The 16,288-nt window shown below is 40.1% G+C and overlaps 1 protein-coding gene across 4 annotated transcripts in view; it reads left to right on the top strand.

The window, feature by feature from the left end:
- MOB2 (MOB kinase activator 2) overlaps nucleotides 1-16,288 on the top strand; it is a 100,298-nt gene that overhangs the window by 71,832 nt on the left and 12,178 nt on the right. The gene's annotated exons all lie outside the window — the stretch shown is intronic.

The following is a 16,288-nucleotide window of genomic DNA, read 5'->3' as shown; positions in this document are numbered from 1 at the left end:
AGATCATCTTGGAACTTAAGCAGAATTTAAGATGGGTTGGAGACTACTGGGCAAAAGGCAATTTGGGAGCTCTCTGAACTATTTTTGTCTTGCTCTGTTCTTTTCTCCAACTTTCCATTTGACTAAAATAGTGTAGCAGGGAAAACTTTTGACGGAGAGCAAATTATTGTCTGCAGCTTGAGTTGAGTGTCTTTTAATTGCTTCAAACTGAAACCTGATTGTGTCTGATTCAAAATACATCAAGTAGCATTTGTCTCATTAGGTCTTGGCAAAAGGTTGGCAGAAAGACAACATTTATTCAGGCCTGTCTGGCAGAAATGTTTAAGCATCAACCTGATTGGTCGATGATAAAGTACATGTGTATATTCTGCGCTTAAAATAAAAATTGTGCTCCAGAGTAACTGTTGAGATACCAGGGTTCAAATCCCCACTCAGCTATGGAGCTTACTGTGATTACCTTGGGCCAGTCACCATCTCTTAGCCCAACCTACTTTACAGGATTGCTGTGAGGATAAAATGGGGAGAACCACCATGTACGCAACCTTCAACTGCTTGGAGGAAAGGTGACATATGAATGTAATAACAACTAAATAAATAACACTACATAAGAACACCTGGATCTATGTATGTACTTTGCATAATTCTGCTTCTAGTGCTCATGATGGAAAAAGTATAAGGGCTGTGTGGTACACTTGAGTACAACTCCATGAACTTGGGAAATCCTGGCCCAAATGTTTTAATGGTGATAAAAGTGAGTGTGTGAGTGTTTGTCAAAGATGCTCTGTCACTTCTTTAAGAATGGACAAGGACTCTAAAACTTCTTCTGTTTTTAAATTACGAATTTAGTCAATTTTTTGAGTTATACTGATGTGTAAAGGAGAATCAATATGGTACTTATGATTGTCACATATGATTGTCACATCATTTTATCCAAGGTGTAATGTCCAATTGTCAGTTATATTGAAAGGGAATATTTCTAATCCTGTTAAAGATGCAGGCTGAAGCTTCGTTTTGAATTTAACAATAGAAGCCCATGTTCCTTGTTAACTATTGATTAAAAAGAAAACTAGTGTAAAGTTATTTTCACAAAGCTGGTTTTAAATTGTTGAGAGAACCTTTGGCATTGGCAGAAAATTTTTGTCCATACCTTTTTTGGGGAAACGTCAGATCCTATTAATGCTTTAAGCATAACATGTTTTAAAATTGTAAACAATTATATCTTTAAAATTATGCCAAACTACTTGTATATAGTGACATATATAGCAGAACTGGTAGGCGTATTCTTTAATTACAGTACACATGGAAGGATTTCTTAAATGTATGAGCAGAGAAGTGTGGGATCTGTCACCCTTGTTCCTAGTTCTTATAGTCTGGCCAGCACTGTGTACATAGGAAAATGCCAGCGTACTTGTGCATACATGGAAACCATTTACCAAGTGTAGAAATGCTTGCTGTTTACAATGTTGTTGAATCAGTTGAAAAGGAATGTTGAAATTCCACTTGGAGAAGTTAGTTTGCAGCATGCTGAAAGAGGGGGGAAAGTGAACTTTTAGATCTTGCTATATTATCAGAATAGTTTGGAGCGAGGCTCTCTTTCTTGCACAGTAATTTGTATGCATGTACTTCTAGCCATTCCTGCAGTGTTTCTAAAATCTTCTGTGGCTTGTCCAGAAACAAAATAGGTTTAATTTGACCTTGTGCTTATGAATGAGGCAGAGAGGTATACTGCAGCTACCATTCAAAGCTGAATTGGATTTAATGGAGCAACATTGTCCTGCCAGCCAACTCACCAGTTAAAACTTAGAACCAGATAGAATTGATGGTGTTTTGAATGCCAGTCCCAACAAGCTTCAAGTGTAGATGTTATTGTTTGCTCCAGTAATGGACTGAATTTTGACATACTGTTAGCAAGGCATTATGTGCTGAAAATTGTACACACAAAGTAGTTAAGGGGTTAAAAGGTATTATAATCTCTAATTTGAAAGAGTACAAAAAGGGCATCAGGCAGGGCAGGACCGTTTTATTTTCAGTGAGGGCGAGACACGATGAAGTGAGCAAATGTGGAAAATACCTGGTTTCTTCTCCACTCCCTCAAAACAGAAACCAAATCTCTTCATCTCAGAGCACTTTAATGCATATATGGCTTTTCTGGCAGGACAAGGCAAGTCTGAACTAAAGACAGACCTTTTGCTGTTCCTTCCCCCCAGGGAACTTAAAACAGAAATAAGACTGATTGAACTCAGCTGACGTGTTGTGCCGTGTTGAAAAATATTTATCCTTCAGAAAAGGGCTCAGCTTTGCGGAATGACTGTTCTGTGAACTCACTCACTGATGGTGGTGGATGAACGTGGTCATCTTTGCATTCCAGCATAGCACTATTTTTGCTTGCTTAGTTTATTTTAGAATACTTATATTTTGCTTTATAGCCTAGAGAGGCACTATTAGTGGATTTAAGAAGATCCTCACAATAGAAGTCACATTCACGTCTGGTACCAGGAATATTAATAACATGGTGTTCCTGTGGTGCCAAGATGATTCAGGTGGCATTTCCTGCCCTCTTCTTTGGTGTTGTCCTTCACTCTCCACCTACTAGGGAACAACTCCCCTTGGAGTGAAGCCAAGCAGCTGGAGCTCACTTAGCCCATTATGAAGGAAAGTCCCCTAGTGACATTTTCTAACGTTCATCCTCATGGAAGCATTTCTGTAGATTGTTGAACTGTGAGAGTGTTTTCAAACTGTGAACATGTTCTTGCTGCATTCATATCTTTTTGTACTCTCCTATCGTGCTTCCCACTCTGTCAAATTGCTATGAATTGCTGATTGCAGCTGTTGTGCCCTTTGTGTCTGTACATTCCTCACAATACAATGACTAATGAAATCCTCACAATACAACGACTAATGAAATAGTCCATGCCAATTGCACTTTTATATAGGGGACCTTCTCCAACCTGGTGCCCTCCAGGTGTTTTGAACTTCAGCTCCAGCAGCCTAAGCCACCATAGTCCAGTGGTTGGGAATGATAGAAACTGTAGTTCAAAACACCTGGAGGGCACTTGGTTGGGCGAAGTGACCAGGTGAAAGATTCCATGGCATAGTATTTCTTCTAAACAACAAAGCTGCCTTCATTCCTGGAATGTTATGGCATATCTGGAGATGACTTGTAGCCTTGAACACTCTGAAAGTAGTTTTCCATTGAAGATAGATTCACACTTCACATTGCCCCCCCCCCCCCCGTTCATCAGCGACTGTGTGTAACCCAGCTCCATTCTTCACTCAGCCGGGGGGGGGGGGGAGATGATATTAATGATTCCTTAAATGGGGCCTATTTCTTGTTATGGGCATCTTAGGACTATTACAGTCTTTCTCCCCCAACCCAACCCCTCACATTTTTTTACCACCTAGCACAGTATTTTGTGACATTTTTGTTGGCCTAACAAAGGTATTGCCAAATATGGATTTGGGTTGAAAAGCAGGATTAAACTGACCTTGAAGTGAAGATAAGCAAGCAGAGTGGCCCCCTAAAGACCTACTTTTGGCCCAGTGCTATTAATGTTTCATAAATGATCTGAGCTGAGTCAGGTTTCTTGATAATGCCAAATTATTTAGAGCCCTTAAAAATTCATATGGCTGCAAAGAACTCCAAAACAATTTCTCCAGACTGGCTGAATAGGCAAAAAAAAAAAAAAAAAAAAAAAGAAGAAGAAGGAGGAGGAGGAGGAGGCAAATGCAGTTCAATGGGCAAAGTAATGTGCATAGGGGCCAAAAATCCTAACTACACATCTACCAGTAGGGTCGGAAATGAGTCAGAAAGAATATTGAAAATCTGGCATAAAAACAGATATTGGCAGCTAAAGCAATTAAGGTGATGGTGCACTTTCCCTGTATCGGGGTGGGGAACTTGTGGCCCTGCAGATGTTGCAGGACCCCCATACCTCTGCCCATTAGCCATGCTGGAGCTTTGCTCATTTGTGAAATGTGTTCTACCTACTTTTCATTATAAAATAAGACTACTTTTGGGGGCCTAACCCCAGATGGCTTTCATAGGTCAGTTGATCCAGCTGTTAAAAAACCCCAGTAAGTCACAAAACATGTATCTAAGCTTATAAAAGGCAACCAGGCAGTGTAGCTACTGTATTTTTCGCTCTATAAAATGCACCAGACCATAAGACGCACATAGTTTTTTGAAGAGGAAAACAAGAAAAAAAATATATTCTGAATCCCAGAAGCCAGAACAGCAAGAGGGATCTGGCTTCTGGGATAGCCTCTTGCTGTTCTGGCTTGTGGGATAGCCGCGCACAGCCTCTCCTGGGCCGCAGGAGGAAGGCTCCCCCAAGAGCCACACGCTCCATGCGGCTCTTTAAAGGGAGCGCTGAGCAGAGCCTCCCGCCTGCATTACCTCCATAAGACGCACACACATTTCCCCTTACTTTTTAGGAGGGGAAAAGTGTGTCTTATAGAGCGAAAAATACGGTATATTGAGCTTCACATGTTTAAGGACAGTTGTTAGGAAGACACAGTCTCTGTGTTCCGCTTGTGGATTTATTGAAAGCATCTTGCACTTGTGGATTTATTGAAAGCATCTTGCGCTTGTGGATTTATTGAAAGCATCTTGTTTGCTGCTGTTTGAAAAATGTGTCAATTTAGATTTGCTTTTTAAAAATGAAACTATGTAACTCCTTACTGTGTAACATGTTCCTCCTAAGCATTTTTTTTGAAGACAGCTTGGAAAAGCCCTGTCCATTCCTTACATAGTTGCAAACCTTTGCATAAGTGATCTACAGGTTAAAAAGTGCTCTTGTAATGGTGCCCCTTCTAATCACTTGATGAAGATTAGAGATGAATCCACACAATCATATACTCAAGATATAATGACAATTATCGAACTATAACATAATTGTATAAGAAGCTTAAGGCATTATTGGCATCAGAGAGAAAGGGTAACAAAACTGTATGTGGCAATGTCTGTATATGTACAAATGTGAGCATTTTCAGCCATGAATAAAAATGAACCTCCATGATGGGATTGTTTGTAACAGCAACATGTTCCTCATTTCTGTATCATCATAAATGTGTACCTGTTAGCCAGCATGTGGGCTATATACTTGATGAGAGGCGGTAATGTGATCTCAATGATGAAATAGATTGTGTAAGCTGAGGTGAGAATAGAACCTTCATAGCTTAAATCAAATAGTTCTACCATACTAGTAACTTCATAATGTTGCAATTAATATTTATCTGATCACAGTAGTACAATAAATAAAACTTGTCTAGGGATGTGAAGGCCTGGGAATATTCAGGAAAACCCCAAATTTGTTGGGGTTAGGTTTGTGTTTTGTTTTGTTTAAAAAAAGACAAAGCCTTTTGTTTTCCCCCATAAAAATGGAAGATTTTTGGATGATGAGACGTGAAACAATATATAAGCTTGTTTCAATATGGGCAAATAGAAATCCATGATAAATGTGAAGAAGCAGAAACTGATAGTGATATAGCTCAGAAGATGAGACTGATTAAATTTCATTGAGCCTTCCCCACCCCCCTTAATACTGACCTTTTAAGAGGAAGGACTAGGACATGTAGAAAGTCTAGAACAACACATTTTGTCATGGGAATATATTGGGCACAAATAATTATACTTCTAACAAGCCCAACTTTGTCTTCATACCTCAAAGTTAAGTACATTTATTTGCACAGTGAATGCTGAATTTAGAAGGCAGAATTATGCAATAAGGTTATGGCACTTGTCATCCTTAATATGCTTGCCATGCTTGGGCACTGGCTGTGTTCAGTCCAGCAGCATCTGGAGCCAAGGCAGAGATTGCCTTTTAAGGGAAAGATCTGCTATGAGAATATGAAAGAAAAACTTTTCCCGGGCATGCAAGGAACTTCCTTCCTTCCTTCTCTTAAATAAACTATTAGCAACTTTTTTAAAAGGACAAAATAGGGGTGGTAAATAGCTGTTGTTGCAGCCAACTTTTTTTTAAGAAAAAACTTTTGGCAGTCAAAAGAAGGCAATGCAATTCTCCTTTGCCCACAGCCAGCATATGACTGCAAAAGATAAGATGTAAAATGGGGTTCTGGGGTCAGGCAGCTTGGCAAGGGAAGCATTATTCACAAAGGGCTTGGTTGCTTTCTCTTTTGCAACCAACTGACCACAACAATAGAAGAATAGTTTTTCCCATACTTTTACCTTACAGCTAGACCTTCTACAATGTGTTCATACCTCCCAGATACAAAAGCTTGCAGTAAAAAAGCAGTTAAAAGCTGCTCTCATAAGGGAAACACTTATTCTTATTCTTGCTAATATTTTTCCTGCTAAAATATTGAAGATGAAATCCCAATATATACATTCTGGTGCATAGAATTTAATGTGTGATGGGAAATTTGGATTTTTGAGGAAACAGCTTTTTAAAAAAATGACAAAGATTTATAACAATAAGTTTTGCTAATACGAAGTCTATTTATGTCTGTCTTTCATGGGGTTTGGTCATGTTCTCCTACTGGTGTTCCTCTCTAGCATTGTTCTGTCCTTTCTGGTTTTTGATCCCCACCTGTTAAAATACCTGGGCTTGAATTGAAGCATTCGGTTGGACACACACACACACACACACACACACACACAGAAAAGTCAACTATGAATGTATCCTTTTACCTTGAGTATTAAACTTGAATTTTCTTGACACATTATTTGAATAATCTTGTGCCCTCTCACTACTGGGGGGGGGGGAGATATTCCAATAAGTTATACTCAGATAGACTTAAGTGGTTGCCAAAATCTTTACCTTCTGCCTCATTAAAGTTGTTTATATTTGAAGTATAAACCAATTCATACTGCTTAGAGCAAAGTAGACCTAAATATGATGCTTTCCCTTTAATATGTAAACATTTTAAAAGCAATTTAGTTTGGCTAAAAATATGAGTTACATTTAATGGGATTCGCCATCCTGAATTTGCATGAACAAGTTTGAGTTTAACATTGACACAAGACAGGGAAGCCATGCAAGCCCCTTGCTCACAGCTCCCTGTGCTCCCTATTTTAGACATTCACATGTTTAGTACAAAGCCCTGGGTTCTGTGTGTGTTATATACAATGCACTTAGAAAGTATGTATAAACCTTCACGTTAATCATTCAAAGGTCTAATAAGGAAGATGTGCCTGGCTGTGCTGCAGGTAGGGCTTACCTGTCTCTTTGCCCCCACCCCTTCTCCCTGTTTTGTGCCCATACATATGCAGGCAAGCATCTGGGTTGAGCTCACATCTTGAGCTAAGGAGCTTGCAACCCCACCTGACCCTGGCCAATCAATTACTGTGATTATATGAAACATGTAAGCCCCGTGTTGAGAAAGTGCTAAATAGAGAAGCCCAGAAAAAGGACAGAGTAAGTTGTTGATTGAGAAGCAGTAACTGGTGGGAAAGAGCTGTAGGAAATTGCACATGTGTTCTAGGAATTGAATGCACTGTGTAGATTATTAGTAGAAGGGGCAAGAGGTTAGGTTGGCTGGGAAGGCGGAGAACCTGTTGACTCTGGAACAAGAGAGACATGGAGCTGAGGTGTATGTGTTGAATTTTCAGCACTATATAAAACAACTAGCTAAATCTGAAGCTGTGGCTCTCTGATTAACAGCTTATTCAACTTTACAAAAGTAACTAATATTTTGTTAAATTGTTGGCAGTGCTTGCTGACTAATCTAATTTACGTTGAACATTGCTTCCTACACATGGGGGGAATTGCATACCTGAAGTTACATGCTCTGTCATTCTCCCTCTTTTGTACTTTACTTCTGCAGCCATTCCACTTCTGAGACCCCACAGACATTATTGATCTACTGCTTTGTTTTAGCCATGCGTTTTGCTGGGTAGGGCTTACACTGTGTACTGCTACCACAGATTTATCTCTGGTCTCAGATGTGTAGGAGGAGATAACTTGCCTTCAGGCTTTTGAGAGATGCAATCTAGATTGTCTACTATTCTGTGTTGCGCTTTACCTTTCTGTTTTTCACATCCTACATTGGAAGTGGAGGATTGACTACCCCATTCACAAGCATCCCACAAAATGATATATCCCATAACAGGAACTCTTAGCATTGCCTTATATAGGCATGGACACTACTAGCTTAAAGTGGTTATTAAAATGCTACATGCTTTAGAGATGCTTGTAGAACTGTGTAGGTTCCATGCAGTGCCTGAATAATGGATTTGGACATGCCAAGTGCTGTATAAAGGGTCATACTCCCTCTGTCCTTCTCTCTTTAATATAGTCTCCCTGTCTATGGAACAGACATTTCTTCCCCCATCTATTTCACAAAACAGTAGCAGACAAAATAGGCCCTACCATGGGCTATTACTATCCTTAGTAAGAAGAGCTTCAATTCAAGTACAGATCTCAGTTATTCTTACTTGATATATCAGTGGCTTTTGATACCAATGACCGTGGTATCTTCCTGCATCAGCTCTGTGAGATGAGTATTGGGAACACTGTTTTGTAGTGGTTCCAGTTTCATCTTCGGTGTCTGTTTCAAAGAACAGCATTGAACAATTGTTTCCACAGTTGCGCTGTGGCATGCCAGATCATAGGGTACCATTGCGTCCCTGATGTGATTTAATGTCTACATGAAGCCATTAGGGGCTGTTATTGGAAGATATGGAGCAACATGTCAACAGTGTGGTGATGATGGTGAGGTTGCTCCTGGGCTCAATGGTGGGCTGGATGAGGACCAATAAACTGGCAATACAGAGGTGTTGTGGCTGGATCCAGGGTCTAGATAACTGCTCAATTGCCTGAAGGAGCAGGTTAATTGGGGTTTCTCTTGTTGCTAGAGGCCCAGCTACAATTGTTGTTTTTAACTGTTTTTATATTTTCTAATTGTTTTTATATATGCAAATTGTTTTAACTGCTTTTATATATGTTGTATATCTTGTATATGTTATGGTAAATCACTTTTGAATGCCTGATGATGATAACAATGGAATTTTTGTGTAGGGCCTAGGAAACGAAAGCAGACAGGTAAACTCTTGGTTGGGTCAAGAGCAAGCAAGAGCAGTGACACTGTTCACTTAGCTCTGAATAGCCCATAGCTGTTGCCTGTGACTTAGGAGAGGAATCACTTTGAGTGCCGGAATAGTCTGTAATAGTCTGGTAAGTTCAACAGGCTCACTGGAACAGTTTCTGAGGAAACATTTCTTCTTTGTTTCAAAGCATCAAGTTAGGCACCAGATTTGAATATGTAAACATACACATTTTGTTGCATTTTTGCACTGAACAACTTTGCTTGATAAGGAACATGATGTGCCCCTGAAGCTGACACAAGCTTTAACCAGCTGGCAAGTCTGAGAGAACACAATTCTTCAGCCTGTTTGGAGCATGCATGCACACCCAACCACATAGTGTCTTGTACGGCACTGGGGTTTGTCTGTAGTTGTGTATGTCTCAATAGGAATTGCACACCATGGGACAAAACCTAGTTAGCTTGGAAATGTTGTTAATTCTACTCTTAACAAAACCCAACACTTCTTGTTCAATGTTTTTCATATGGGGATTGATAGAGCTTGTTTGGGGCCTCAAGCTGTGAGATCACTAAATTATCTGCATCACAAAGAACTTGTAAAACTAGAAACATTTATCATGTTACTTTGCACTGTTGTCTGCTTCCCATTTGATTTATTATGCTGAGAGATGAGAGGAACTGAAATTAAAATATTGAACTTAAATTTTCTTTTGGAGTGGATTCCTTTTGGAGTGGATTCCTTTTAAAAAGAAAGTTCTATTCACAGTAAAGCATGGAGCATCAAGGAATTCAAATGAAGTTTGGGCCTGCAAGATTTGATTAAATATTGGCTCACTGCTTGCATAATTGTGCATTGGCTGACATTGAAGCCAGCTTTTCTCCTTGGGAGGCTATTGGGGTTGACTGTATTGGGATAAATACATTATGCTAGTAGGAGTACTTCATTCTAATGTCCTGAATAGATATGATTTCTCTCTTCTGCTGTGTCAGTGTTTTCTGTGATGCTAACTGTATATAGTGTAATTCTTCTCCAAAAACTTTTCCCCAAAATCTTTTCCCCATTTTAGTCTTATGGAGTGAGAGGAAGTGTAGCCAATTATGTGAGAATTTTATATAGTTGGGAGATTATTTCCTTTCTCAGTGGGTTGATCAAATTGAGTAGTTGCTTAAAACTATTTAAACTATGTCCCTATATATTTGGCTGATTTAGAAAATGTTAAATCTGCTGTTATGTCCCAATATAAAAATTGTTTCTGGAGCTATAAGGGGCTTTGATTAGTGTAGAAGTATCTGAGTTTAGCAAATGAGCCTGATTTGGCTGCTGTGTGAAGGAAGACTTTTGAGTTATTGGAACTAAAGGGGAATCAAAAGGTAAATGTTTCAGTTTCAGTTTCTTCCATCGGGTCAAATCTGATTTTAGAAAGGGGTTAATATTGTCTTCTGCTGTTTGGTACATTTTCTGATAAGGGAGTGAACACATAAAGTATACATTGTTAGTATTGTGAGTATAGGCAGTTTGTTTTGAGGAACATTGTTAACGTGTAATTTGGTTTAAAATGTTTCTGATCCTCAGGGCTGGCAAAATGAAAAGAAAGGGAGAGTCAACATGAGGTGCTTGGCATGGAACTGCCATTTGACATTCTCAGATGAGTTTCCAGGGAAATAGCTTGGGCTGCAGTTTGATATTTGCATGCATTCCAAAGGGTGACAAATCCAAAGTTTTTAAAAAACGAGGCAGTTTGGAGGTATGGCATGTCAAACAGGGGTAATTCATTATGCTTTGTATGCAGCTGCAACTCTCTGAGATAAAGAAGATCTCAGAGGAGAATAAAGGACATCTGGCAGTCCTAGATGTGATAATAAATGGGAACAGAACCTATAACTGTTCATTGTCACTTATTTGGACTTTAACAAGGTTGTGATTTATGTGACTAGGCTTGTGAAACTCTTTTTAACCTCAGATAGGTCAATGTCTTTGTTATATATATCCATGGAATCCTTGGCTAATGGTAGAAATTTTGTGTGCATGTGTAGTGTATATATAGGGAACAAGTTACTTTTAAAAATAAAAACATTTCAATAACTTTCAGCTGTACTGATGCTTAGAGCAAATCTTTCTAATTTATTTTTATTTATAGCTGTAGTGTTCATAACAGTTGTTGCCATCCATTTTGGGTGCTGTGTCTAGTTGTTGATAAATTGATTCTAATTCCAGAAATTATCTTTTGGTAACTGATGTTTTCTTAGGTTCAGCATTTTGATTTCTGTACAACACGCTGGGGTGCATTTGAGTTTAAATGGCTCAGTTTATATATCTTAAGTATTCCCAAGCCATTTTATTGCTTGAATAGGGCAGCTTTTCACCTGATCCTTTGTCTCTGGACATGTGAAGGGAACATGTGTAGAAAATAGGAGGGCTTTCATTTCACATACATGGAAATGGATACCAATCCTTCCTTTGCTGTTTCAGTGCAGTATAAAATAAGGTGTATAGTGAATTATAAATTTTAAAGATCTATTTAGACATGCATAAGTGTTTCACAGTATCTGTGTTTCTTTGTCCTTTGATTCCTGAGTGTTAGTACAAAATACCAAATAATAATTTTCTCTTTCTGAAACTTCACAAGTTGTGTTCCGAAGCTGGCTGACAGAGCTTAAAGTCAGAAACTTGATTATGTTTTCCAGTATTCAACCAAGTAGTGGTGGAGGGGGTAGCCTGGTGATGAGGTATTTTGGGAGAAAGAATTCAGGTTTTGAGAATGAATTATAATTGTTTAATTGTATTAAAATGTGAATTTTCAAATGCATTTTTTAAAGTCATGGGAAAACGTAGAAATGGGATAGAATGGAGACAGATTGTAAAAAGGATTGACCATCCTTCATCAGAACTGAGACTTGCTGGGATATCACTATCTATCAGGATCAGTAACAAGGAGAAATTAGCCACTTGCCTTGAAATTAGCCACTTGCCTGCAGGCAAGTAACAGTTTGGTCCAGGCAAATAGCTTGCCAAACCCAGAGTTCAGTGGTGAGTTTGCAGTTGAGCTTTCATTGCAATAGCATTTTGTGGGCTGCTGAGTACAAAAAATGTTATCACTTAGGCTGATAGAAAGCAGTTTGCACATTATAGTACATTACAGTAATTGTGTTTTATATTATTCCAACTAGAGAGAGATTTCTTTCTCCCAGCTGAATATAAAGCAGTATGTGTGTGTAAAAGGTTGGCTGGAAGCAGCAAAAACTTGAGCAAGCATAACATTTCACACAATGACCTTAGTACACACTCCATTTGTCTGGCATTCTTCTCTGCCCTTCTCTCCCCCTTTTACTCTGTAGGGTGATTTGTGCCTGTGACATTTGCATCAACTGTGGTTTGGGTTTTTAAGTAACCTTTGCTTGACGAGCCGCCTGAAGAATTGGTTTGCAGTTGTGTTTTCACTGGCTAACATAGCTGAGGTTTATTTCCTCAGAGACTGCAAGGAGATGTGATTTGACTTTCAGCAACAAAGGAAAAAAAGCTTTGCATTTATCAAGCTGGATATTCACTGACATTTGACCATCATGAAGTGGGCTTTTCATTTGTTTCTTTATGTCCAAGCTTGTGTATATCTAGTAGAGGCATTTCAGATTAGCCAGCAACTGGTTGAAGGAATCTTGTTGTTGTTTAGTCGTTTAGTCGTGTCCGACTCTTCGTGACCCCATGGACCAGAGCATGCCAGGCACTTCTGTCTTCCACTGCCTCCCGCAGTTTGGTCAGACTCATGTTTGTAGCTTCGAGAACACCGCCCAACCATCTCGTCCTCTGTTGTCCCCTTCTCCTTGTGCCCTCCATCTTTCCCAACATCAGGGTCTTTTCCAGGGAGTCTTCTTTTCTCATGAGGTGGCCAAAGTATTGGAGCCTCAGCTTCACAATCTGTCCTTCCAGTGAGCACTTAGGGCTGATCTCCTTAAGAATGGATACGTTAGATCTTCTTGCAGTCCATGGGACTCTCAAGAGTCTCCTCCAGCACCATAATTCAAAAGCATCAATTCTTCGGTGATCAGCCTTCTTGATGGTCCAGCTCTCACTTCCATACATCACTACTGGGAAAACCATGGCTTTAACTATACGGACCTTTGTTGGTAAGGTGATGTCTCTGCTTTTTAAGATGCTGTCTAGGTTTGCCCTCGCCTTTCTCCCAAGGAGCAGGCGTCTTTTAATTTCGTGACTGCTGTCACCATCTGAAATGATCATGGAGCCCAAAAAAGTAAAATCTCTCACTGCCTCCATTTCTTCCCCTTCTATTTGCCAGGAGCTGATGGGACCAGTGGCCATGATCTTCGTTTTTTTGATGTTGAGCTTCAGACCATATTTTGCGCTCTCCTCTTTCACCATCATTAAAATGTTCTTCAATTCCTCCTCACTTTCTGCCATCAAGGTTGTGTCATCTGCATATCTGAGGTTGTTGATATTTCTTCCGGCGATCTTAATTCCGGCTTGGGATTCATCCAACCCAGCCTTTCGCATGATGAATTCTGCATATAAGTTAAATAAGCAGGGAGACAATATACAGCCTTGCCGTACTCCTTTCCCAATTTTGAACCAATCAGTTGTTCCATATCCAGTTCTAACTGTAGCTTCTTGTCCCACATAGAGATTTCTCAGGAGACAGATGAGGTGATCAGGCACTCCCATTTCTTTAAGAACTTGCCGTAGTTTGCTATGGTTGACACAGTCAAAGGCTTTTGCATAGTCAATGAAGCAGAAGTAGATGTCTTTCTGGAACTCTCTAGCTTTCTCCATAATCCAGCGCTTGAAGGAATACCTTGATATAAAGGCATGTATAGCCATGACAGTGTGACTTGTGAATAATCTTATTGAGGGATACCTTGTTTCTCCTGCCCAACACATTAGAAGTAAGTGTATGTATGTTATCAAGATTCAAAAGAATGTAAAAGTAGCTGTTGCTGGCATCCATCTGTCTCGCCTTCTTGACCATTGGACCCTCTATTGGTCTCATCCACTCAATCCATCGGGATGTGTCCTTGCATGCAGGGGAAATCCCTAACTCACTGAGGGTTAGAGACACATCAGCTACCCTCACCTGGCCAGTCAAATCTATTTCCTGGGCTGTGACCATTGTCACATGCTGACAGCTTCTAGGAGCCACAGGTGAGAGCTTAATGCAGGATGGAGACCAAAGGTGGACAAACTACCTCAGGAGAAGCACAACATGTCCCCCTCCAGAAGTACTACCCAAAATTAAAAATGCTGGGTGACAGAAAAAATCTGATCACAGGCCTGCACCATGGACAAACTTTTATGCCCTTAAGGAAGCTCTTCCACCAATGGTCTGAAAGTCTTGAATTGAGTGAATAGGATTAGCACGCTCTGTATTTCCTTGCAGGGTACTCCAGTGGCATATAGCATGGAAAGTGGTGTTTGTGGAGAATGAAGGGGTCAGTAGCCTATCCCAAAGCCAAAAAGCAGGTAAAGTAAGCAGGCAAGAGGGTAGATAAGCAAGGATACAAAGAAGGGTCTTTAAAATAAAATCAAGGAGAAATAAAACCATATTAAGTTCTTTCCCCTCTGTGCACAAATTACTACCCCTGAGCTGATTTCTATATGTGAACTATCACACAGCACTGGATCAATAGGACTTCCAGTTTCTTGTCTCCCTTCTGCAACTGCCCTCACACCTCTGCTCCAGATGTTGCCCTAATTCCCCAGGACAGATATTGGGGGCACACAAGGAAAGAAAACGGCCCTTTGCACAAGTAGATGCCCACTCACACTACACTGAATAGACAACAAAAGTGCAGCTTTTCTTTCCTTCCTTGCCTCCCAAGGATGGTTGCACTTATCAAATGGGCTCAGCATAATTTCTCCATCTCTTCTTTGACATGGCAGCAGCTTTCCAGCCTAAATAAATGCATGAAAGGTAAAAGGAAGTATTAAACAATCTTTTTCAGGTGATGGTGGTGGTATCACACTTTCCACTTCGAGCAGCAACTAGCATCATTTTCATGTAAACTCTTCTAAGGCTATTGTGCTCAGGATTCTCGTGCTTCTCCTTGGTAGTCAAAAGTTTTGAATTGGCTCTCCTATATGCTGCCTCTGCCCCAAACCTTGTTATTTTCTACACGCACAGCTTTGTCCAGAGAAGAACAGAAGGCATACTGTACAGAACCTGGCCAGCTTGTTCACAGCATTCAGGGGGTTACTAGTGTAGATTTTCCTTTGGAATGAGGCAGTCTCATCATGTTGTGCTTTCTTGGCTACCTTGAGGCAAAGTGCATAGTTTGAACTGGATTTATGCTGTTTACTGTTAAGATAAACTGGTTCCATGATTGGAGCTTGGCATTCCTGGAGGAGGAAGAGGTCAAGTGGAATGTTTACAGTTGGACCACTTTGAGAAATAAAGATTTAAACAGTGTTTTCCACGAGTGCAAGACTCTTCTCTCTTTATGCTCCTTTGGACTGAGCAATATCTGGTGTTTTGAGGCATGACTCAGCTTGAATGAGGCCCAGAGGCAGAGAGCCCAGGCCACGCATGGTCTCTAAATCAGGGGCTAGATGGAAGAACACCTAGGAAACTTGTGTAGACCCCTTTTAGCTCCCTGAAAGAAAGTTGGGCTATAAATGTAATAAATCAAGGCTATGAAGTTTAGTAGGCAGAAGCATGCTTCATTGGATGCAAATAATGCAAAATACTGTAAAAATGTTCAGTAGAATAAAATGAGTATCTGGAGTAACATACGCTTTAGCGTCAACTTCTCACCCCTTCTGTGTTAACCTTATGAGAGAGAGAGAGAGAGAGAGAGAGAGAATGAATATGAGTGTGTGTGTGTGTGTGTGTGTACATACAAAATGTTTTTTGTGTAGAATATAGAAAGAATAAACAGATACCAAGATTGCAGTGCGGGTGTTGATGTCCAAAGGACCCACCCTGAGTTTACCTTTATTGCTTTTTTCACAACAGCTTATAAGTCCTAAACCCCCAACATTTCTCATCCTACCTTTTCCCATAACAGCCCAGAATGCTTCCTTTGTGATTCATTGGATTCATGTATGGTTTTAAATATTTTAAGCAGCAATATTTTAAAGTGGACACCTCTGGTACAGAAGGCAGCATTAATTGATCACCTGGTAGAGGGGGGCTCACATCAGCTTGGGCATGAACCCAGTTTTCATTATTTTTACCAGGAAAAGGGCAGGGGTGCAATAGCATTTTCAGGCCGTGAACAACTAGCCTGGAGCTGTATGCCTTTTCCTTTGGTTAGCATTGGCCTTGTTCTTGCAGGG

This window comes from Podarcis tiliguerta (genome assembly GCF_965153285.1).
Source record: "Podarcis tiliguerta genome assembly, chromosome: 1".
Taxonomy (NCBI): domain Eukaryota; kingdom Metazoa; phylum Chordata; class Lepidosauria; order Squamata; family Lacertidae; genus Podarcis; species Podarcis tiliguerta.
Note: the sequence above shows the minus strand (reverse complement) of the source record. Positions and strands in the feature narration are given on the sequence as shown.